The sequence below is a fragment of the Dendrobates tinctorius genome, unplaced genomic scaffold (assembly GCF_039654945.1).
Source record: "Dendrobates tinctorius isolate UK_male_01 unplaced genomic scaffold, ASM3965494v1 ptg000065l, whole genome shotgun sequence".
NCBI lineage: Eukaryota > Metazoa > Chordata > Amphibia > Anura > Dendrobatidae > Dendrobates > Dendrobates tinctorius.
The window spans coordinates 6,707,600-6,724,857 of NW_027361733.1; the positions used below are offsets into that span (position 1 = coordinate 6,707,600).

Genomic DNA, 17,258 nt, shown 5'->3' on the forward strand with positions numbered 1-17,258 from the left:
ACATTAATTTTAAAAGTAAGGTCACCATCCCCATCCGGTCTATGAGAACAATGTAATATTATATAGGGTATGTGCACACATTAAGTGTTTGGTGCAGAAATTTCTGCATCTCTTGGCAGGAAAAATGCTGCGTACAATAGGTGCATTCTTGATGCCTTTTGTTCCATGCATTTTTGGTGCAGATTTTTCCCCACTCATAAGTATAAGTGAAATCTGCATCAACAACGCTGAAAGAATTGACATGCTGCAGAATTAAATCTGCAAGTGAAAAATAACAATGTGGGCACGAGACTTCAAGAATCATATTCACTTTGCTGTCATCAGGAAACCTTTCAAGCTTTGCATCAAATCTGGGCAGAAAAAAAAAACGCGACAAATTTGCAATGTATGCACAGGCCCTTACAGTTTGAATTTGAAATTTGGTGACAGATGCATTTTAATTTAAGGGGAAGCCTGATTACTTAGGAAATGTGGCAAACTCTTTCCGCCGATGTCCGTCTCGATTCTTCTGTCCCTGTGGCTTTACATCCCAGCTCTGGATACTTCCATTGTTCTGTAATGCTGAAGTGAAAATATCGAGAATAACGTAATGTGAATGCCGTGGTCTGGACAGTGTCCCTTTAATACTGACAGGAGAGATTATTAATCGTAAATTTGCCTTAATATTGGGGAAAAACTGACCCGTGCTGATTCCTTTCTTCCGTGTAATTGATGTGACTCCATCTATATTCTTAGTAACTGGGTATTATTCCAGGTTAGGGCAGAAACCCCAGCAATTCCTAATTACAGTGTGCGCTGAGATTGTGCAGACATAGGACTTAGTACAGAGGAATGTCCTCCAGTCCTGGAGCTGGCACAGGACAGAGGGAACGTGTAGCAATGACTGATGCTCCTGGAGCAGATCCATCCAGGGTGGATGAGAACCGCCGATGCTCCCGTGATTACAAACTATGTCTTAATTATTATATATTTAATTATTGTATTGTTAACGTTGTTACTTATGACTGTTGTGTTTGAAACTGTTCAACTGTAAAGCGCTGCGGAATATGTTGGCGCTATATAAATAAAGATTATTATTATTATTATTATGTCTTCTACTCCAGTCACATCCAGAGCTGCCCTGAGGATTATCTTGGATGTCACTTGAAAATGCTCATGACTATGCACTGATTATAGACAGTCCTACATGATGGAAATTATATATATTGTCATCAGATTATAGAAAAATGTAAAGACAACACCATTTAAGAGCATGTGCTCCATTGACCATGTTCACACATGACAGTCATATTTTGGCTAAAAGCTGGGTGCTGCGGTGCGCCAGGACCACCGCTCCATTCATCCTCTATGGGGCTGTCGGAATAATCAGTACTCAGTCCTATAAGGAGTGAGTAAGGCAGGGGTCGATAATACACTTTGCAGTCCCAGCGTAAGACCGGGGTCACACTTGCGAGAAACTTGCTCAAGTTTCGCGTCTCAATACCCGGCACTGCCGCCGGCATTCCGGACCCGAGTGCGTGGCTGCATGTATTTCTATGCAGCTGAGCGCTCCAGTCCGGGTACTGAGAGGCGAGACTCGTGCAAGTTTCTCGCAAGTGTGACCCCGGCCTAATGAGGATAAAAGTTTCCCGTTCTCGTAATCAGTGCATGTTCCATCAGTAGGACCCCACTGATCAACGAGATATCACCTCCTCTGGACAGCGGATAACTTGTTTTTACGGTACTACCCCTTTAAGGCTGCAGCTACATGGAAACTTTGGCCATGACACAAGTCACATGGTCAAAGATCGGTCTGTGCTGCTCTACTACATCGTGGCGTAATAAATCCTCTACAAGCAAGTCTCCAAAAATTGGAACAAGCTAGATTTTTATTTTACTTTCTGTTTTTAGTTATCTCAGTACCTTGTTGGTTGTGATATGACATCCCACCCATCCAAGTGCAACACCAGACACAGCCATAAACAAGAAAGGCGCTCTTCTTATAATTAATTCAAAGGGGCAAGAGAGAGTAGAAAAAAAATATTTTCTTCTATAAACAGCGCCACTCTTGCCCATAGGAAAGGATCTGTTATTCCAGCCCAGCTCCTTTGAAGTGAATAGCTGCAGTACCACTCCCAACCTGTGGACAGATGAGGTGTTGTTTTTTCTGATGGAAGCGTTATTCATTACCAGTGTAACCCCTGCAAGCTGGTAGATCAGGTGGGGCAGGATTTACTGCATTGTCGGATAATAGCGATACTGAATATAGCACGGAATATCCTGATCCCAGCCTCTGAGAAGTCATATAACGTGAGCATAAAGTCTGTCCCCATTGATGTGGCTGCATTATAACGGTGCAGGTTCTTCTTATTCCCCGTGTTATACAAGTCACTTCTCTGCCAGAGACACTTACATCATACAAATGACAGAGCTAAGTAACACTCATAAAACTGTACAAAGCTTCCCACAGCAAGTGTGTCACCTCATCTGCTGTCTTGTGTCCAGTTACAACTGCAGTATGTCCTGGGATCCCTGGGGGGCGCAGTAGTCACATCCAGCCCAATGTTGTTTGTTCTCAGCGCCATAGACATAACGCACTGTAATAAAAGGGTTAAAAAGTAACTAAACTTTCTTGTTTTTTAAATTATTTTATCCAACATAAAAAGTTCTGAAACTTTGCAAATAACTTTATTGTTGGATTTGTCTTAAAAATAATTTATCCAACAAAGTGTTAATTGTAGGGCAGCACGGTGGCTCAGTGGTTCGGATCCCACCAAGGACAACATCTGCAAGGAGTTTGTATGTTCTTCCCGTGTTTGCGTGGGTTTCCTCCGGGTACTCCGGTTTCCTCCCACATTCCAAAGACATACTGATAGGGAATTTAGATTGTGAGCCCCATTGGGGACAGTGATGATAATGTGTGCAAACTGTAAAGCGCTGTGGAGTATGTTAGCGGTATATAAAAATAAAGATTATTATTATTATTATTATTATTATTATTAATAATCCGCACAGCGGGGAAGCCCATTCATTGCACAAGTAATTGTGTGAGCTGGTACTGCAAACATGCGTACTGCGGGAAGTGCTCCATGATCCGGGGTGCCACTCCAAAGGAATTAGCCACAATGAATACAAACAGAAAAAAACGGATGGCACTCACCGGTTAAAAACTTCTTTATTCCAATACTTTAAAACATCGGCATAGGGAGGATGGGAGCAGGAGTGGAAAGGACGACAGCCGTTTCACGCTGCAGTAGCGCTTCTACTGGTCACACTGCGCAAAACGGCTGTCGTCCTTTCCACTCCTGCTCCCATCCTCCCTATGACGATGTTTTAAAGTATTGGAATAAAGATGTTTTTAACCGGTGAGTGCCATCCATTTTTTTCTTTTCTTCCTTTTGTATTAAAAATAATTTATGCATGTGGCTTCCGAATCTTTGCTTTTCCCCAGTCTATTTTCCTGCCTTCTGCTGCATTGTTATCAGGCTGCACTTATTTGGAGTACAGATGATGGCAGTGATGGGTCGGCACATAAGGGTAAGTGTACACATAGTTTTTTGGTGGTGCGGATTTTGTAGTAAAATCCGCAGATAAATCCGCAGGACTAAAGTCCTGCGGTTTATCTTCGGGTTTGCCTGCGGGTTTGCCCTGCGGTTTCACACTTCATAATGGATAAGGTGTGAAACCGCAGCGGTTCTGCACAAAAGAATTGACATGCTGCGGATTGTAAACCGCAGCAAATCCGCGCGTAAAAATCTGCAGCATGTGCACAGCGTTTTTCAGTTTACCATTGAAAACAATGGTACTGTACAACGCACCTAAATCTGCTGCGGACCCGCAGGGCCAAAACCGCTGCGGATCCGCAGCAGAATCCGCACCGTGTGCACACACCCTAAGTGCTAACCCATCAATGTCATCATCTGTACTCCAAAAGGGTATGCCACTGATATCAATACAGCTGAGGGCAAAAAAACTGGGGAAAAGCTGGGGATTGGTAGCCACTAACATGCAATTTTTTTAGCGGAATGATGAAAAATTCCCATAATAAAGTGATTTGTAAAGTTTCAGAAGTTTTGACACAGGACAAAATGACAAAAATCTTAATGTTTAGTTACCCTCTAATTAGTGGAAAGATTGACTCCAGGGCCCCAATTCATCAAAGCCTTTGTGCCTGATTTTTGTCTAGTTTTGTGTGTTTTGGGCCTTTTTTGTTTGCACCCAATTCATTATTCTACTTGCACCTTATTTGAAGTCTATATAATATCGGATCACCTGTTTTTTTTTTTATTTTTCACTTTGTGGGCAGAGTTTAGCAATTCCAGATGTTTTCGGCTGATCCTTTATTTGTGACTTTTTCAAAAGTCGCATGACTTGGCGTAACTCCACTCCAATACCCCCCTGGAGTGATTATAATCACACCAAGCAAATGTCCCATTTTTTGCGACATTTTGGAAATGATCCAATTTTTATGTTGCTCAAAAAGTCACCAAAATGGTTGTTGACAGGAAAAAAGTAAATTTTTTTAAAATTCATGAACAACGTGCACCATTTTGATGAGAAATACATCCGAAAATACCACAACATAAAAAAAAAGAAAAGATTTAAAAAATCCCCCTCAAATTGTGAATCGGGGCCCTGGAGTGAAATATTGGTATGATATAGAACAATCAATCTAAGACCATTTTCACACTTTCAGTATTTGGGCCCTGGAGTGAAATATTGGTATGGTATAGAACAATCAGTCTTAGACCATGTTCACACGTTCAGTATTTGGTCAGTATTTTACATCAGTATTTGTAAGCCAAAACCAGGAGTGGGTGATAAATACAGAAGGATTGTGTAATTTCTCATTATAATATATAATCATCAATCTGCCCCCCACATCCCAATATCTGGTAATCAAGGAGGAATCAATAAACGTAGAACTAGATTTTATCACAGATGCTTTATAGAAAAAAACTCTCTGCCCTTAGGGTTAGTGTAGCACCATGTATAGGTCAGATGTATGGCATCTTCTATTTGGGGACTTGAATGAACGACTAGATAGAGAATGAGCCGGGAGCTATAGGACTCGTCAGACGGGATTAGTCCAGATTTCCATTCTTCTACAAATTCCACCAAGGAGAAAAAAAAAAGTTCTGTTCTTCCATTGAGGGTGAGAGTAATATTTTCCAGCCACTTGAAAATTGGTGAAATTTCCATTTGCGTCTTGGAATAGGATGAAAGTATAGTAAGCAAAAGTGTGAATGCATTGTACATATGACGTGAGATGGAAGAGGCGGCTGTATTCTGGGGGAACAGCTTGTGGTGGTGACTTAATACTCCTTTTCTCCTGCTAAGTGCATTTCGAGGGAGAACTCTCTCCATTACCAATACAATATAATAATAATAATACATTTTATTTCTATAGCGCTGACATATTCCGCAGCACTTTAAATTTCAGAGGGGATTTGTACAGACAATGGACATTACAGCATAACAATAATCACATAGATTATAACAAATACCAAGAGGAAAGAGGGCCCTGCTCGCAAGCTTACAATCTATGAGAAAAGAGGTAGAAACGAAAGGTGGGTGGTAACAGTTGCCCTGATTGTATGGACCAGCCATAATGTTAAGTGTGTAACAGTACAGACGCAGAGGGCTAATGGATGCATAAAGCATGTGGGAACATGATGCGGGGAACCTGGTTATGGTGAAACTTTTGGCTGTGCCACACAGGGATAGATTAGGTTAATGTGTTGAGGCGATAGGCCAGTCTGAATAAATGCGTTTTCAGGGCACGCTTAAAATTGTGGGGATTGGGGACTAATCGTGTTGACCTGGGAAGTGCATTCCAAAGAATTGGTGCAGCACGTGTAAAATCTTGGAGACGGGAGTGGGAGGTTCTGATTATTGAGGATGCTAACCTCAGGTCATCAGCAGAACAGAGGGCGCGGGTAGGGTGGTATGCTGAAACAAGGGAGGAGATGTAGGGTGGTGCTGAGCCATGGAGGGCTTTGTGGGTGAGGGTAATAAGTTTATACTGAATTCTGGAGTGGATGGGTAGCCAGTGTAATGACTGGCACAAGTTAGAGGTATCGGTGTAACGATTGGTGAGGAATATGATCCTGGCTGCAGCATTCAAGACAGATTGGAGAGGGGAGAGTTTGGTAAGAGGGAGACCAATTAGAAGAGAGTTACAATAGTCGAGACGAGAATGAACAAGAGAAACAGTAAGAGTTTTTGCAGAGTCAAAAGTAAGAAAAGGTCGAATTCTAGAAATGTTTTTGAGGTGCAGATGACAAGAGCGAGCCAGTGATCGGATGTGGGGGGCAAAGGAAAGCTCGGAGTCAATTATGAGCCCAAGACAGCGGGCCTGTTGCTGGGGAGTAATAGTGGAACCACACACAGAAATGGCAATGTCAGGTATAGGTACATTAGTAGAGGGAGGAAACACCAGGAGTTCAGTCTTTGACAGGTTCAGTTTCAGATATAGTGAGGACATGATGTTAGACACAGCATTTAAACAATCACCAGTGTTTTCTAGAAAGGCTGGCGTGATGTCAGGAGAAGAAGCGTATAATTGGGTGTCATCAGCATAGAGATGGTACTGGAAACCAAATCTACTGATTGTTTGACCAATAGCGGCAGTGTACAAGGAGAAGAGGAGGGGGCCTAGAACCGATCCTTGAGGAACCCGAACAGTAAGGGGAAGGTGAGAGGAGGAGGAACCGGCAAAAGGTACAGTAAAGGAGCGGTCAGAGAGATAGGAGGAAAACCAGGAGAGAACGGTGTCCTTGAGGCCAATGGAATGGAGCATAGTGAGGAGGAGCTGATGATTCACAGTGTCGAATGCTGCAAAGAGATCCAAGAGAATTATCATGGAGTAATGACCATTTGATTTAGCTGTTAGTAGATCATTAGAGACTTTAGTGAGGGCAGTTTCAGTAGAGTGTAAAGAGCGGAAACCGGATTGGAGAGGGTCGAGAAGAGAGTTATCAAAGAGATAGCGGATAAGACGGGAGTGGACCAGGCGTTCCAGGAGTTTAGAGATGAAGGGAAGATTAGAGAAAGGGCTATAGTTAGCGGCACAGTTTTGGTCGAGGGATGGTTTTCAAGTAGTGGATGTATGATGGCATGCTTAAATGAGGAGGGAAAGATACCAGAAGAGAGAGAGGTTAAATATTTTAGTTAGGTGAGGGGTGACAGCAGGGGAAAGGGACTGGAGGAGATGTGACGGAAATGGGTCACTGGTGCAAGTGGTTGGGCGAGAAGATGCAAGGAGCCTGCTTACTTCTTCTGGTTCAAAATCAGAGAGTGAGATAGATGCAGTGGGGGAGGGAGGACGGTGCATGGTATGAGGTGATTGGGAGATAATTTCCTGTCGAATCTGGTCAATTTTTTCTTTGAAGTAATTGGCCAGATCGTCAGCTCGGAGCTCCATGGTTGGGGCCTGTACTCTTTGGTTGAGTAAAGAATGAAAAGTGTCAAAGAGATGTTTTGGGTTATTGGACAGTGAGGTGATGAGGGTGTTGAAATAGGTGTGTTTGGAGAGGTGAAGGGCAGTGTTGTATGTTCTAAGCATAAACTTATAATGGATGAAATCTTCGTGTAGATTGGATTTTCTCCACAGACGTTCGGCGCACCTGGAGCACCGCTGCAGGAAATGTGTTTGCAGGGTGTGCCAGGGTTGTCGCCGTCTGTGTTGTGGTGTTCTATGTATAGGAGGTGCAAATTCAACCAGGGCACTTTGAAGTGTTTCATTATAATGCTTCAATGCAGAATCAGGACATGAGAGGGAGGAGCTAGGGGCCAATGAAGACTGCAAGTTCTTCATAAGTTTCTGAGTGTTAATATACAGTAATCATTGAGTCACACAGTTGTATCTTCATCTGTAGGCCACGTGCACACGTTCAGTATTTGGTCAGTATTTTAACTCAGTATTTGTAAGCCAAAACCAGGAGTGGGTCAGTGACTTCCCAACCCTGGTTTTTCTCAAGTCTATTTGCCAGACTTTAGCTGCACTGATATCACTGACATCAGGACGTACTCATTTGGAGTACAAATGATGGCAGTGATGGGTGAGCTCAGCAACTAGAACCTCTGATTGGCCACCAGCTGACATCGGCCTGGAAGTCATTGGCAGTACTGCCCGTCGCTTGCACACTGAAGTTGGCTGCTGGCCTCTGTGTCAGCTACAGAAGAGGACACCACAAGATGTGGGAGTGGTGCAAGGTGAGTAGAATCGTTTATTTTTTCATATTTGTTGGAGAATGAGGAACATTATTAGGCCGGGATCACACATGCGAGAAACACGAGTCATGCATGTTAATACCCGGCACTGCCGCTGGCACTCAGGGGCGGAACTTTCAGCTGCATATATTCCTATGGTGCCGGACGCTCCGCTCCTGAGTGCCGGCGGCAGTGCCGGGTATTAACTTGCGAGACTCGGCCGTGTTTCTGGCATGTGTGATCCCGGCCTTAATAGAAGATACCCAGGATGGGGGGCATTATACCAGGTTGGAGGACATATACTACTGGATGGGGGGCATTATACCAGACTTGGGGACATATATTACAGGAAAAAGCCTAGGATGGGCACATTATACTGGAATGGGGGACATATATTGCTGGAAGTGTCATATGGTGGGGGGACATTATTACAGGAAAGGGTTTCAGAATTAGGGACATTATAACAGGAAGGGGGACATTGTTACATGAGGGATGAACACGTATGTCTTCACAGGATCTTGTACCCTACAAGACCCATAAATCTGACGAACATGGGGGAGGGGTGGCCCAGGTACAAATTTTGCACCTGACCCCATCAGACTCTAGTTACGCCGCTGGCAGCATACATTAGTCTTTGGCTGTAGTCAAAGTCACTGTGTAGACCAAGCCCTAGACTGATTCTGAACAATTATCTTGTTTCCAGAACATGGAGCAAGGGCCCAGCAATAGCTCATGGTTCACATACTTATACCTTCTAGGTATTTATGTTCCTTAAATGCTGATTTATTTAGTACTGGATACTAATATGCTATATGTTGCATTTGACTTAGGCCTGTTTCACACTTGCTTTTTTTTGCAGCGCGTTTTTCCCGCAAAAAAACGCATTGAAAAACGCATACAAAAGCATACAACTGCTGCGTTTTTTTCAAGCATTTTTATGAGCATGCATGAAAAAAACGCAGCGTTTTTATGCGTTTGTATGCGGTTTTAGTGCGTTTTTACCGCGTTTGCGTTTTTTTCCAACATTAGGTGGCCCCTCACACTAACCCAAACCATGACTTTACTAACCCTAACCCTGACCCTAACCCTTAACCAAACCATACTTAACCCTAACCCTGACCCTAACCCTTAACCAAACCATACTTAACCCTAACCCAAACCCTAACTAACCTTAACCCTAACCCTGACCCTAACCCTAACCCTTAACCAAACCATACTTAACCCTAACCCTGACCCTAACCCTTAACCAAACCATACTTAACCCTAACCCAAACCCTAACTAACCTTAACCCAAACCCTAACCCTGACCCTAACCCTAACCCTGACCCTAACCCTTAACCAAACCATACTTAACCCTAACCCTGACCCTAACCCTGACCCTAACCCTTAACCAAACCATACTTAACCCTAACCCTGACCCTAACCCTGACCCTAACCCTAACCCTAACCCTGACCCTAACCCTTAACCAAACCATACTTAACCCTAACCCTGACCCTAACCCTAACCCTGACCCTAACCCTTAACCAAACCATACTTAACCCTAACCCTGACCCTAACCCTGACCCTAACCCTTAACCAAACCCTTAACCAAACCATACTTAACCCTGACCCTAACCCTAACCCTAACCCTGACCCTAACCCTTAACCAAACCATACTTAACCCTAACCCTGACCCTAACCCTAACCCTAACCCTAACCCTGACCCTAACCCTTAACCAAACCATACTTAACCCTAACCCTGACCCTAACCCTAACCCTAACCCTAAACCCCCTTAACTAACCCTAACTTTACCCAAACCCCTAAATTCCATTGTCTAAACTAATGGTAAAAAAAAAAACGCATGTGCAAAAAAACGCATACATAAGCATGCCAATGCGCACATATGCTCACCATAGACTTATAATGGGTGTCTTGCTGTAAAAAAACGCATTGCGCGCGCATGCGTTTTTTTGAGGCAAATCGGACGCACAAAAAATGCAACAAGTTGCATTTTGTGCGCCCGAGCGCATACCGCAAAAAAACGCATGCGCGGTAAAACGCGTACAAACGCATGTGTATGCGCACATAAGCGCATCCCATGCAAAGTATAGGAAAAAAAAACGCATGCGCTATTTAGCGCTAAATTACCGCGAAAAAAAACGCAAATGTGAAACCAGCCTTATCCTAAGTTTTTCATATTGTTAAAGAGCGTTCTTTTTTTTTTTCTTACCGGCTTTTAATACCTTCTTCAACCCCTCACTGGTATATCTGAATGATCACCACCAGTGCTGTAATGTAGAAATCCTCACTGTCAGGGAGGATCTCTGCCAACCATCCAGAAATTAAAGGATAGTCAGTACAAATTGAGCATGTTTTACCCTGTCTGATACATTTTTTTACAGTTCACAGTGAATGCAGATAATGTCTCTGTGTCAGAGTGATGGGTTGGAGACATGGATCACTTATAATCATAAGTCATATAAAAGGTATCAACTACTGAGGACTCTCAATCCTGAATATTTTTATAATCATAATGATTTATTATGGTTTTCTAATATGCCCATAAAATATATTGTCTGTCTGTGATTTTTTGATAAGTCATCCAGAAAAGATAAAAAGCCAAGATGACAATCTTGCTCCCTGCAGTCACAGCAAGGTAATAATATTGCTTGTCCCAAGAGACATTCCCAATATGCAGTGTTAGAGTCTTCAATAGTTATCTGTCCTATAGGAGGCATACATACAAAGCAGAAGGATGTTGACACCACGTTGCACAAGAAGTAATGACACTCCAAAATCTTGTAGAAAGCCTTTCACGAAGAGTTGCGAAGGGACCAACTCCACGTCATTCCTATGTTGACTAGGGCGTCGCATAAAATTCAAAAGGCATATTGTGGAGGGGTCCCCATATTCTTCTGTATGGGGGATATTGGTTCACCAGGTCCACCTACAGAGCTCTCGATGTGAATTCTCTGCTGCCATACTTGGGTCTAAACTTGGTATGTTGTAGTGCTTACATGTTGTACAATGTGTATATTCTGTTTCCCTTTGTTGCTTTCTGGTGTTTTATTCTATGATGAAGTTTGTGTGCAGTGCCCAGCTTTCCACAGACCCTCCATAGCATAGATCTGTGTTGTCTTTGTGCTCTGCTGCGTCTTTCCTATGGTTCTTCCTAGATTTGATCATCTCTAAAGTTGAACCTGAAGATGGATACCTTCTTGCTTGGGCACCAAATTGGATGTACAAAATACCCTTGTATCATCTGCATGTGGGACTGTAGAGCAAAGCAAGATCATTGGAAAACGCAGCCTTCAAGGTAAGACCTGACTAACGAGCCATAGGATGAGTGAGTAAAAACATTCTCCCTCCTCTCCATATAAAGCTGGGACTGAGGGAGCGAGTTGTTGACTCCTTGAATAAAGATGGCAAATGGTTGAATACATTTGTAGATCATTCCCTGGACTGAATAATGAACAACTAAAAGCAGGAACCTGATTCTCCTCAAATTCATCAATGATTCACGTTACAAAAGATGTGTGGAGCTTCTGCCCACTGCTGCCATCTCAGCTGTCAAGAATGTCTCTCGTAGCCACAACACAGACAACTATGAAGACTTTGATCAAAATATTCCCAAAATGTGCGTATGAAAATGAGCATAAAGGGACACTGTCTCCTGACTGGGTATGGCCTATGCGGATCTAACCTCATGTGATTTACCCTGTCCATCACATAAACACTCACTCCACCAAATTAAAACACTTGAACGTAATACTTTGGATAATTTGGCCACAGCGGCCATGTACAGTATTTAACAATACAACATTAAGCCTTTACCAACAATACCATGAAGAGAGGGGGAGTTCTTGGAACTAAGGCCTGTTTCACACTTCAGTTTTTTGTGTCAGTTAAAATCCGCCAAAATGGTGGAAAGCGGATCCGTTGCTAAACTGATGTGAACGGATGCTACCGGACCGTTTTTTTTTGACGGATCCGATGAATGAAGAATTTTAAAGGAACCGTAGCCCGGGGAGGAGAGAGAGATATTTTTTTCCAGCCGCCAGAACAGACTTTAGGGTTAAATTTCAGGCTGAGTGAAGTCTTTCGGGCATGCGCAGTGTGAAGTGCGGATCCTGCCACCTGAAAAAACGTTACATGCTCTGTTCGGGCATGTCGGCGGACGTCAAAATTTTGGCGGATCCGCAAAAAAACGGATCCAACGGATGGCCATCCGTTAAGATCCGCCTGTAATGCAACTCAATGGGAAAAAAAATGGATCCACCAAGCAAAATGGCGGACCCGTTTTTTTGCAAAACGGCGGATCTTGACTGATGGACAAAAACTGATGTATGAAACAGGCCTAAGAGATCTGGCACCAACATAATTTAGTTTTCCAGCCAACCATCTTACCCTCAGCCGTGAACCCCCAGCTTGAAGGCACCATACTACCACAATACATGGATGGTAGCTTACCACACCGCAAGCTCCCAGTGTCAAACCTCGTCCAGAGCTGACCCAAATGCCAGATCAAACCCTACTCCAAATGAATTATCCATATAATTCCCTCCACCACCAATTATATACCAACTCCAACTACCACACCCCCCGCTGATAACATCACTATGACATTGTTTTTCAGAATTGTCCCCCTCTAATTATTTCTTATCCACAAAAGGGAGATGTGTGGGACTTTTCAATAGGATTCTGATCCCAAAAGTGATTTTCCCATACTTTTACCATAAATACCCCTAATCATCCGCCCATAAATAAACCCCCTATAATGCCTATGTTATTCTTTAAACTTGATCCCTCTCAGTCAATCCCTGTCTTGGGGCGCCTTCTCCTAACTCCATTTGGATGCTGCCTTCTCATATAGCTGAAGATGTAGATTTCCAGATCTTCATGGTGATTTTAGTGCAGTGCTGAAGTAGAGATCTACATATACTATATAGCAGATACTTATACATCATCATGTAATACCATCATGGAGGCGTCTGATTGCCTTCAAATTTATTCTGCTGCTGGACAATGACCCCAAACATACAGCCAATGTCATTGAGAATTATCTCTAGTGTAAAGAAGAACAAGGAGTCCTGGACATGATGTCATGGCCTCCGCAGAGCCCTGATCTCACCATCATCCAGTGTGTCTGGGGTTATATGAAGGATTTGCACAAGTGACGTCCACAGAAGACCTGTGGTTAGTTCTCCAAGATTTGTGGAACAACCTTCCTGCCGAGTTCCTTCAAAAAGTTTGTACAAGCAAAGACGGTCACACCAAATATTTATTTTCGATTTCTCTTTTTGCTCATTCAGTTTCCATTTTGTTAATACATAAATTAATTCTGTTGTTAAAGCATGCTTACTTTTCATCATTTGCTAAAACTTTTGCACATATAGTAATTTTGACAAGAAATATCTGCATTGGCATTGTCTCACGGTGCACGTACAATGTCTCTCGGTAATCTAATGTACTACATAACGTCATTACACCATGCGGGATGTTGATACTGTCATGGTGTCGTTTTATATTTCTGCTCTCTCTCGGATAGGGGTCTGAAACTTTAATTGTTTTCTCAAAATCATTTGGGGTCTAGATGGATAAAGGAGATAGCGTCAGTGTGTCCGTAGCCTGTTCTCCACCTGTTGTTATTTCGGTCTGGCCCAATCAACCTGCTAGCCAGGCTGGAGCCACAGACCATCTGGAAAAACTGCAGTGTTTATAAAACTGACATAGAGAGTCACCCCAGGGCCCTGACCTCCCACACAAATCTGGAAATCATTAAAACCGGCCTGGCTGTTTTCACTGCTCTGAGCTGAGATCTGGTCCTGAGCACATTTGGAGATCTCGTTAGCACTGCTGCAATGTAGCTAGTTGTCCCTAATTGTCTGTTTTTGTTAGTTTTAAAGCAGACAGGAGCTTACAAATCTTGAAGCCTTTACAGAGAGGAAAAGGAGAAATCCGCTCCAGTTCTCGACTCTTTCTGCAGAGTATACGCCATTCTCTTGGAAGTTTTCCTGAAAGTTTAGAAATAATCCTGTAGGAAGTAAATTCTCTATTTACGACCTCTTTAGCTGGAACCGGATAGTTTTTTTCTTTTTGCTTTCGCGTGGAGTTGGAAGCACAATTGGATCGAGTATGAAATAATTGACTTAATGAAACACTTTATAACAATGTGCGTGGTGTAATTGTGATTAAAAATATGTCAAATCTCCCTCGGGGACCGTTCTAAGTAGATTTCCTGGAGCTCAGGGAAACAAAGCCGTTCTTACTTTATTTTTTTTATTGGTTTATTAATCGGCTGTTAAGTTTTATGCAGCACAATCATCAGGTTGTTTCTCTATGCTCTTAATAGCGCCAACATATTCCGCGGCAGTGTTCAGATAGTGTGATCTTTCACTCTCTACTTCCCCTTGGCTGTGTTGGGTATTGGCACTGGATTTGGGTCAATAATAAAAGTGATGCAATCAGATCTGATTCTAGAATTGATTCTCACACCGCCACCTGCACTCTTTCCAATGCCATCATTTCTCCAATATGTTCAGTTTGGCTTTAAAAATGAGAGAATTGATTTGGTCCATCAGCCAGGTCATAATTTTGTGGCAGCTAGCTGGGAGCTCTGTGAACTCCTATCCACTGGCATCCCCAGCTCCTCTATTGATTGGACGGATTGGTTCAACGTCATCATTGCAGCATGATGAACACATGATGTCACGCCAGGCCGGCCGATATAAAGAGGAGCTGTTGGTGGAAGTAGGAGGCAGTTATCAGAGCTCTGGTCCAGTGGTTGCTGGATCAGTGTCCTGCAAATGTATTCATCTCTACGTGGCTTATATTGTGGGTGCAGGAAAGGATCTGTCACTAGACAGGCTACAGATGAGAGGCAACCATTTTCTCTGGAAACTAGTTGATAAAAGCAAGTTCTAATATATTTTTGTATGAAAAGTGATGTTTTATCAAATGGCGGTGAAGTAGCTTGTGGAGTATGGATTTTTATGTCTAACCCGCAGATTCCTTACATGATGTTGTGCCTGGGGCATGGTCCTGTGTGTTGGGGGCCTCTAATTAGAAGCTGATGAGAACAGGAGTTGGTGAGAATAGGTTTGCAAGACCATGTCAGCAATCTGTGTTTTCGATGGACTGGAGCTCTGAGAACCACTTTTTAACCTACAGGCATCCATTGCTCTCTTTTTGAGTAGCCGACCATGCCTGATGTAATTGTTGTGACAAGATTCACATTGCGCCAGGAAGAATAATCAAAAGAAAAGCTGTGGATGGCAGGAGGTAGGAGGAGGTTCTCAGGTCCCAATGCATCGGCCACAGAGCTATCCTGCCTGCTGAACCAGGTCTTGCAACTCAATTTGCGCCAGTGATAGACGCACATTCTTCATGGGACCTGTTCTCAGCTACTACTACTCTTCCCAAACAACTGATCATATAAATCACAACTTTATAAGTGTAAATGTGGCACCCCTGAGGCTCAGTCGCCACAGAGGTACTGCACCTTCTCCTAAGGTGTGGTGCCCCACCATCCAGGTAAGGTGGGAACTCCTGACTACACTCCAACACTCGCACCCCACACAATAGAGTAGTTCAGCAAGTTCAGCAAAACCACATTGCGGCTCCTTGCTTAGAGAGAAGCACAGCACCTTTTGCGGTTCCCTGCTTGGAACACTAAACGTGCTGGGAGGTGGGTGGAGTTGAGAATACATAAAAGAGTGGGAAGGTTTAGGTCAGTCAGTAGGAAGTCACTCAGAGAGGAGTGAGGGAAGGAGTTCCCTGGAAGAGGGATGGAGGAAGGAGTGGTGCAGCAGGCCTGAGTGACCCAGGTCCGCTGGCACGGGAAAGGAAAGAGGAGTAAGACGTTGAACTGAAGCCTGAGCTTCCATAAGAAAGAAAGACAAGTACGGAGCGTAGGAGAATAAGGGAACACAGAGGACGTGGGTTAGAGGAAGAACCCTGCCTAGAAGTTCTAAGCGCAAGGCCGGGGCCCGGTCCCTGATGTTGTGTGGACACTAATGGTTCTGCAGCAGACACCGGTGGAGTAGTGGGCTGTAAATGCACTACTCCCATCTAAGACTTGGGGGCACAACAGCAACACGGATAGAGAGCCGGGACTCAGGAGTAAGGAGTCTCCGAAGCAGGCTACAGCTGTCTGCCGTACAAGTAGAGTTCTTGGGAACATCTGATAGGAGGAACTCCAGTGTAACTCAGTACTAGGAGATCTTCACACTTAAAGGCGCTATAGAGGAGACGTTCAGAAAAGGTACATAAGTTGGCGGAGTGTTGGAAGGGAGCATTCCATCTTGCCTGGAGGTTGACTGAGTCCCTGACCCGGAGGACACGGCACAGAAGTGGGCACTACAGACTGTGAGTAAAGCTTTGGAACTACATGCCCTGGTGTCCTCCATTCCTTCCTGCGTCCGCCAGCCTGGCACTGCTACATCCCCTGCGCCAGACACTACACCATCTAAGTGTCACTTCACCTATTCTGCCCTGGAGCTACAGCTCCACATGTGGGGAGCTTCACCATCTTGGCTGCAACACACCACCAGCCCCAGAGGATCTGCATGCAGCGTCGGCCTAACATCTCACTTGCCGAACACCACAGGTGGCGCCACAAACTATTCCATTACACCATTTCACATTCCCCGCCATTACTTGGGTGCCCGGGGCCACGGACCGGGTCACCGCTGCTGTGACACACCATCCCGCCAACATCGGCCCGGTACCGAGTACCCCACAGCCCTGGGAGGGCGACCCATAAGTAATACACAGTATAATTTACCCTTCTAACTTGCCATAATAGGGGCACTCGGCCATGTAACGTTTTTTGGTTTTACTGAAGGCACTGACCTATTGGGCCCATACTCATATGATATCTCTGTGCAGTGTCCTCAAGCCGGGTGACAATTCTGACTCCTTCACTTTATTCTGTTTTAGTGTTGCCCTTTGTTATTGCTGTAAAGTCTTTCCTGGGAACAGGTGCCCCGCAGTCTTTATCAGTGGATTCCTCCGACAACCGCTCCCTTCTGCCCACAGTGAGGCTCTAACCTCGTTATATGTTCTCTGGGACCATAAAGCATC

At 44.0% G+C, this 17,258-nt stretch overlaps 1 long non-coding RNA gene across 1 annotated transcript; it reads right to left on the bottom strand.

Annotated features, from left to right (window-relative positions):
• Positions 1–1,850: 1,850 nt before the first annotated feature.
• LOC141094928 (uncharacterized) lies at positions 1,851–12,704 on the bottom strand. The gene is made up of 2 exons (XR_012233201.1): positions 12,582–12,704; positions 1,851–2,576 (listed from the first exon to the last, which is right to left on the bottom strand). It is a non-coding gene; the product is annotated as an uncharacterized lncRNA (long non-coding RNA).
• Positions 12,705–17,258: the final 4,554 nt, after the last annotated feature.